Source organism: Populus nigra, chromosome 18, assembly GCF_951802175.1.
Source record: "Populus nigra chromosome 18, ddPopNigr1.1, whole genome shotgun sequence".
Taxonomy (NCBI): Eukaryota; Viridiplantae; Streptophyta; class Magnoliopsida; order Malpighiales; family Salicaceae; genus Populus; species Populus nigra.
Window position 1 is genome coordinate 8464015 of NC_084869.1, and position 8317 is coordinate 8472331.

Consider the following 8317-nt stretch of genomic DNA (forward strand, 5'->3'; position numbering starts at 1 on the left):
TTTAAATTCCATTAGCTTTGATAACATTGACCTAACTTTATATTTAAAATATTTGTGTTAAAACATTTTAATTTCATAATATTTTAATATTTTGTTTAAGTTGAATTACTTTAAGTTAAAGATCTATTTAATTTTGACTATTTAGAAATATTTTAAATTTTAAAATTATATTTATTTAACATTGTATTTATATTGCATAATTTATAATTAATTTATCTTGAATTTAAATTATATTTGTTCATTGTGGAATATATATATATATAAAAGTAATATAACTCTACAACAATACGGTGAAATACTTCAAAACTAAAATATTTTATTTCAATTAAAAAAACAAAATACTGACCAAAATGAAATTAACAATCTTAGTTAATACGCCAATGGATTTGTGGGTGCAGATTTTAATTTTAATTTCTGCTTGATTATAACCTCTGCACTGCAACCGTGGACCAGAAAGCGTCAAGGGGAAATAATACAATTCATATTTTGGCATTTCGGTGACTATTTTCTTGTGGTTGGGCAACATCTTCCGTGGCAGGGACCTCTGCTGCCTTGGTAGCTGCTTGAGCTTTTTTTGTGGATGCTTCTTTCTCATCTTTTTCTGTAGCTTCTGCAGCTTATTTTGCTTCCTCAAGAGCTTGAATTAAGCGTGAAAGGCACTTCTCTGCATCATCCAAAAGGGACTTGGGCATGAGGTTCTCTGCAACTTCTGCTGGTGTGATCTTGGTCACCTTCATTAAGCTTTCAATTTTATCAAGCAAAGGATGCGCTTCAAGTCTCAGGTAATTCCTTGAAAGCACTTCGAATGCCTCAAAAATGCAGTAAGAGAGCTCAATATGCTTGTCCATTCTTCCCCTTCTTGTCAGAGCAGGATCAAGCTTCTCCACGTAATTAGTAGTGAACACAATAAGCCTCTCCCCTCCACAAGCAGACCATAGCCCATCGGTGAAATTCAACAACCCAGAAAGTGTCACTTTGCTGCTGCTCTCATCTTTATGTTCTTTGCGAATTTCTTTCTCCGACTTCTCCTTGTCCTCATCTGGAGATTTCTCTTCTTTCTTAGTGTTGGGATTTGCCATTAATGGGCAATGACTTGTGCAGCCTACCCCAAAAAGAGAGAGTTGCCATTGTCAATGGTAGTTGCACCTATCATTGACAAATATATCAACCCATGTACAGCTGCTATTGTTGAAGAAGAGGAGCCACCATACTTGCCTATAAATAGGCATGTGTTGTGGAGAGCAAATTGTGAGAGTTGTGAGAGTGAGGAAAAACGTGAAGTGAAGAGAAAGAGGAGCTGCTGCCATAGGCAGCAGCCCTGTTGCCATATGCAGTAGAGTGTGTGAGCTAGGAGTTGAGTGATCCTCCTCCATATATTTATTGTATCCTTTCTCTATCTCTAAATAATATGGACTCTCTCCCGTGGATGTAGGCGATTTGCCGAACCACGTCAAATATTGTGTCACAGTGTGCTTAAGCCTCCTATGAGCAAATATCAGTACACCACCGGTCTGCGCATTGGGGTGCCGGAATCCCCAACAATTGGTATCAGAGCACATGGTTTAAAGGGGTGTTTGATTTTTGCTCAAAAATGAAAGTTCTCAAAATGGTGTTTTGACCATACCACTGTGTAGAGGAGGCTGAGACGAAGCCACTGGTGAAAACGGCGTCAAACACGGACGTCGGACATGCCCGCACGCGCCCCCACGCTCCGACGAGGTGGCAGTCTACAGTAAGCATGCAAAGGATGACGTCAGCATGACATAATTGTGATGTCAGCATGCACAGTAGGCATGCCAGGGATGACATCAGCATGATGTAATTGTGATGCCAGTATGCACAGTTGGCATGCCATGTCAGCGACCAGTCATCTGCCATGTCATCACCGCAGGACCCACTTGACACGTCATCAGCCGCGAGCCGAGATGAGCCGAGCCGTTTATGCAGCCGAGCCAAGGGATAAGATTCTGTGCAGCAGAGTCTACGTGCAACCGGATCTGAGATTGAATCTGGGCTGTTCATCAGGCCAGAATTGTTTTGATCAAATCTTAGCCGTCTGAAATGCGATTTGGACGATTTCAGACTTGTTTCCAGCTAATTTGATCGTTCCGGATGCAATGGTACGGTCCGATCGTTGAGATTTGAGACCGAAAGTGGTGGTGGTGAATTAACAAAAGAGATTGCCCGATCAGGAGGCATCTGATGGTCTTCATGGTGGACGTTGGAGATGAAGAAGAAGAAATCGCACATGTTTACCCAATTGCATGTGTTGAACTGCTAAGTGGGGAGAATTTTAATTGCCTTGAGGGAAGGCAAAATTGGGACACTCTGGACACCCGATCAACTGGACAATTTGAGGTGTAGAGTGAAATTGACGAATACCAATCTTGACGAATCTAAGAACTGGTAGTCTCGCCAGATGTTGAGAAATCATGTATTAAACCAGTATATTCCAGATCACTTGTAAAGAAAAGCCGCAACAAAGCTAGCAAATGGTTGTATATACGGAAAGGCAGTACGATGGATAGATATGGCCTGAGAAGTTCTGTCTAGGAGATTGAATTTTAAGCGGGACCAGTGTGACCCCTCCAATCTTTCCTGGGAACTTGCTTAGTGGAAGGATTATCCATACGGTACTATTTTCGTATATATAGCAGTTTGTAATGAAACGGTTGAAGACTAGCAAGACGACAGCACAAGGGAACAATTGGGTTCCGTATGTTCAAGGATCTGATGAAGTGGTGATTTCTCCAAAGAAGTTAGATTCGGTGACTGTGATTTCTTGAGGGGAGAATTGATGAAGACCCTGATAATGGAAGAGAAATACAGCAAGGGGATAAAGATTGGCACCCTATTTTGACTTGGATAGGTGTTGTGACAGGATGAGCTGCTGTCAAACATAAGCAAGGAATAAGGAGAAATCTAGAGAACAAAAATTGCACGAGGGCACATGGAGATTGTGCAGGGGTACCCGTAGGATCCAACGAGGTACTATTTTAAGACAACAGGTGCAAGGAGAAGAAGTGTTCCCAGATGAAGCTCAGAGCAGAGACTATGTAGAAGTTGTACAATATAAAGTCTCTTGTGCTTTTGATGAAGACAACAAGCGAAGACCTTTCCAATGCATCCAAGGATGGAAAGAGAGCTGTTGTAGAGGCACCTAATTGAGGGGGTGCAAACGCCTGTGATAAAAGGCAACCGCCTATGATGAAAGGAGAAGACACCAAAGAGAGTTGGTGTAGGTGGAGCTGTCAAGCAAAAAGGCATAGAAGCTCCAAACATAGAAATCGAGATCGAGGATTGCGAGGAGTATACCGCAAGTTTCTCTTTCTATGTGATTAGTGGCAGTTATCTCTCCCATAGTGCACATGGTTGTAGAGAATTCTGGAGCCACTTTGAAGCATCTCAGCTGAAGGAGGATGCGACCACCTATGAAAGGTGAAGACACCTTAGATGAAAGGTGTGTGAGGGCCGTGATAGAAGCCCCAGTTCAGACCGCCTCATGACAACAGGCGAAGACACCTTAGGGAAGGTGTGAGGGCCATGAGAGGAGCTCCAGTTCAGATCGCCCCATGACAACGGGCGAAGACGCCTTAGAAAAGGTGTGAGGGCCGTGATATGAGCCCAGTTCAGAACGCCCCAGAGCCAATGTGATGGCTAGATATGAGTGGACAGATGTATAGCCAATGAAGTGGCTATGATGAGTATGGAGACAAATGCAGGATTGACTTTCATGGATATTGCCCCCATGCTAAAGATCAATGAGCTAGAAGACATTTGCCTTGGACAATAAGTGTGTGACTTGTGGAGCATTAAGACGCGACTGCTATGAAGAAGCAGAAGGGCATGCGTAAGTTCCGGGAACGAGTTGACTCTTGTCAATGTGGTGAGCTCGGTAATGACATTATAATATTCAGAGTATGAAGACAGATATGGATCAACCTTTAATGGGCTGCCCCCATGGTTAAAGGTGAAGAGCTACCTGGACTCTTACGACTAAGAGCGAGAGACTCATGGAGAAGTAAGTCGTGGTTCCTAGGGTGGAACAGAGGGCATGCGCAACTCCTGGATGAGTAGACTCTTGGAAGAGTGGTGAGCTCGTGATCATATTGAGATACTCAGATAATGACTGTCGCACTTGGAAATAGAAATTTCCGTTTGAGGGGGTGTTGTAAGCCTTGATGTAAGGCTTGATGAATCATTCCGGACCGGGCATGGTTGATACGCTCAAAGGGGAATGTTGTGTTCTAGAGACAAGCGTTAACACTCTTCAGATGTGAAGTGGCAGACTATCTGGTTGTAGTGATCCTTTTGTGTGAGAAAAGGTGTGATTTGGTAACTCTGGTGATTGAAAGGTTTAGCGAGTACCTGTAAACTCGGCCACAGATGCTCTCAGAATGGTAAGCTTGGAAGAGCTGCAAGATGCAAGCCTGTGCTGAAGAAGCAAGAGGACAATTGCCCCATATGAATGGCAAAGGGAGTGATTGTTGGGATTTGCCATTAATGGGCAATGACTTGTGCAGCCTACCCCAAGAAGAGAGAGTTGCCATTGTCAATGGTAGTTGCACCTATCATTGACAAATGTATCAACCCATGTGCAGCTGCTATTGTTGAAGAAGAGGAGCCATCATACTTGCCTATAAATAGGCATGTCTTGTGGAGAGCAAATTCTGAGAGTTGTGAGAGTGAGGGAAAACGTGAAGTGAAGAGAAAGAGGAGCTGCTGCCATATGCAGCAGAGTGTGTGAGCTGGGAGTTGAGTGATCCTCCTCCATGTATTTATTGTATCCTTTCTCTATCTCTAAATAATATGGACTCTCTCCCGTGGATGTAAGTGATTTGCCGAACCACGTTAAATATTGTGTCACGGTGTGCTTAAGCCTCCTATGAGCAAATATCAGTACACCACCGGTCCGCGTATTGGGGTGCTGGAATCCCCAACACTTAGTCCTCTGACCAGTCAGATCAAGCGAGCAATCTTTGTCTTCAATCACTATGATGGATTTACTAGTACTCTCAACCAAAAAGCTTCCTAAGCTCGGTATTGTCTTTCACAGCTGTGCGCTCGAGATCATAAACATCATAGTTTAACAAGTTAGCCATTGCAGCAATCATGGTAGACTTTCCGGTCCCGTTGGAACATAAAGAAGATACCCTCGCTTCCACGTCTTCCCAGTTCTGGCATCGAAATCCTTGCTCTTGCTGAAAGTCACCAGATCTTCTATAATCTCCTCCTTTGCAGGCTCCATGGCTAACGTCTCGAATATGGCAGGATGCTCAAACACTATATGGCTCCACGTGGTCTGCTTGTAGATTTGCCACTTGTTTCCTGAATCATTAGTGTAAAGCTTCCTCTGTCTGTGTCTCACCGTAATTTCTTTCCCTTGCTGTATCACATGCTTCAAGTAAGCCTCAGTTATGATCTCCCGGTACCGCTTATGAAACGTGAGCCTTCAATACCTTCTCTCTTGCTGAGGATACATGGACTGTGGTGGTGGCATCACTTTGCTCGAAACCCACCATACTTGTATACCCTGAAATTCATCTTTGACTCTCTCATACTCGTCCATTAGTAAGCACCAAGTTGCTGCAATCTTTTGCCATCTCGTCTCTTAGTGCGCTTGGATGGGTTAATGCTGAGATATGCCACAACAGCAGCATAGGCTTCACTTCTCTCGAGGCGATCTCCGGTGTACTCATGGATTGATATCTTAATGTAAGGATAGAAAAAGCTCATGATTCTTTGTGTATACTTGCCAAAGTGAAGGCGAACCTCATACGGGGCCCAAATGAACATGAAACTGGCAATGGTTGAACCCATTGTTGCCCACACCTCGGCCATTGTTTGAGGCACAATCATGGTTTTTTCTTCTCTAGGCTAATGGTAAACCACTTATGTGATCCTCGTTTTCTTGCTAGCTATTGTGTTTCTGTAGGCTTGCTGCAATTCTCTTTTCGATGGGTTTGCATTTTGCAATCGCATCCCCTTGTGCAAAGTGAGTGACGAGGACTAGGAAAAAAAAAAGAAGAAGGTAAAGAACGAGATATGATCTTTAGTTTTGCAAAAAGGGAAGCATTATGGAACATGCGTCATTCAACTGGGATTTTTTAATTTCAAAGGAAATGGACAATTGTGGACGGATTGGGAGGTCCTTTCTCGATTAGGTGTAGTGGGTTTTGTTTTTCCTTCCTTTTTCAATATTTGTTCATTTTGATTAAATTAACAGACATACGACCTTGTCATTTTCTCGGTGAAGTGCAAGAGAGTGAAAGAAACCGGCGAGTTTCAGTTCAGTTTCTGACCACTTGGCACTTCATATGATGTGAATCCACGTACGGTTCTCATTTGCCATGCCTTTGAATAAACAGCTCTCTGAAATGGTTGCTTTGCAGTTTTCCGGACGGGGAAGAGGAGGGCAGATTCTTATGACGTACAGAACCAAAGGGTAATCGCATCTCGGTGTTTAAAAAAGCCGAGTAACTAAAAAAATTAAAAAAATCAATGAAAAATTAATTAAAAAAACTAAACCGAGATGAAAAATTAATTAAACTGATTATTAAAATTAAAAATTTTTTTGGTTCGGTTTAGTTTTAGTTTTGTTACTAAAACCAGTAAACCGAACCGATCCATCCATAAAATAAACTTAAAAACAACCTAGTATAAATAATACTAAATAGTATAGTAAACTGTAAACCTAAACCTAAATGATATTACAATTTACTTCTGAAGCCGCCGCGTACACCAGACCAGTTCTTCTTCCTTTCCCCTTCAATTTTTATACTCTCTGCCTCTTGCCTCCTTCATCTGTCTCTTCTCTAGCCTATCAATAAGTAAACAACCCACACTTCTTGCCCCCTTCATCTGTCTCTTTGAGATGTGACCAGGTTGTTGACCATGGAAGATGCGTACTATAAAGAGGAAATGGGAGTTGTAGTTAACAATATGCTTTCAGAGGCCCACATGCTAGGTGAAGGGTAAGCTTTATGTGATATTCTGTTTCAGATATACAGTGATTTTTTCTCAATTGTTCTTTGTAAATTTTCAGAAGACAACCTTTCGACAATTTTTTCAATGATTTCTATTCCAAGCTTTAAAAGAAACTTTAATAGGGTTATTGTTGTTGTCATGGTTTAATTCAGAATTGTTGGCCAAGCTGCTTCCACTGGAAAGCACCAGTGGATTTTCTCAGATGCTAGTGATGGAGGCTAGAATTCTGCTGCCTCTATTGGAGGTCAGGATATATTCCAGGTACTTCGTCCTTTGCTTCTTCTTTACCATTCACTCCTGTGCTAGTTGTCATTGAAAATCTTTTTCTTTGTTTTTCTTTTCTTTTCTTTCTTTTTTAAATTGCCCAAAATTCTTGAATGTTAGCTGACTAGTTTCTGCTTGCCTGAAAATTTCCTTTTCTTCATCCAACACCCTGATCATTTGTATTGACTATTAATTCCCATTTGCAGACAATTACAGTAATCTCCGTGGAATCACAAGGACTTGTACAATTTGGATCCACCCAGAAGGGGAGCACATTGAAAGCAGACCGAGTAAATTTAACTAAATTTCCGACTTGCCTTCATCTTTGAACTGTGAAAGTTATGAAAGAAGGCTAACTGCAAATTACAGTTTGCTTTAAATTTTAAAGAAGGCTAAGCCAACTTAAAAAAAAACCAAAAAAAAAACCACCTTCTAAACCGGTTTTTTCCTTAAAAAATCAGATTTAACCGAACCGGACCGGTTCGGTTTGAACCGGTTTGGTTGGTTTTTTGGGTCTAAACCGAACCGTGAACATCCCTACATCTCATTCATAGGCTCTTTTTTTAGATTGTGTTTGTTTTTGGAAAGAGATTTTTGAAAACTATTTTCTGAAATTTCCAGTATTTATTTGTCATTAGAAAAGTTGGTCAATGAAAAACACTTTATAGTCAACGAAAAACACTTTCTAGTTAAAGAAAAATTTGACTTGGTTTTCAAAAAAGTATTTTTCTTTTATTTTGAGTGGAAAATACTTTTTAAAAGTTGTGAAAAATTTAGAAATGTCATATTATTTGCTGATTATATCAAATTTAGTTCTCAAACTTTTAATTGCTATATATATTTTGTTTTGAATATTTTTTTTTTCAATTTCATTCCTTAGAATTTAATTTTTATATTAATTTTGGTCATTATTTTTATAATTGTTATTTGTTTTTTTTATCATTTTTTAATTCAATTTTTTTATCTATCAAATTTGGTCCTCATTTTTTTTTATTGTTACTTATTTTATTTGAAATAATTTATAAAATATTAATTATTATTATTTTAATTTCTTCATCTTTTAATT

At 40.4% G+C, this 8317-nt stretch overlaps 1 long non-coding RNA gene and 1 pseudogene across 1 annotated transcript; one reads left to right on the forward strand and one right to left on the reverse strand.

Annotated features, from left to right (window-relative positions):
• Positions 1–299: 299 nt before the first annotated feature.
• LOC133678515 (AAA-ATPase ASD, mitochondrial-like) lies at positions 300–5841 on the reverse strand (annotated as a pseudogene).
• An 828-nt stretch (positions 5842–6669) lies between these two features.
• LOC133677867 (uncharacterized) lies at positions 6670–7641 on the forward strand. The gene is made up of 3 exons (XR_009835854.1): positions 6670–6974; positions 7140–7248; positions 7458–7641. It is a non-coding gene; the product is annotated as an uncharacterized LOC133677867 (long non-coding RNA).
• Positions 7642–8317: the final 676 nt, after the last annotated feature.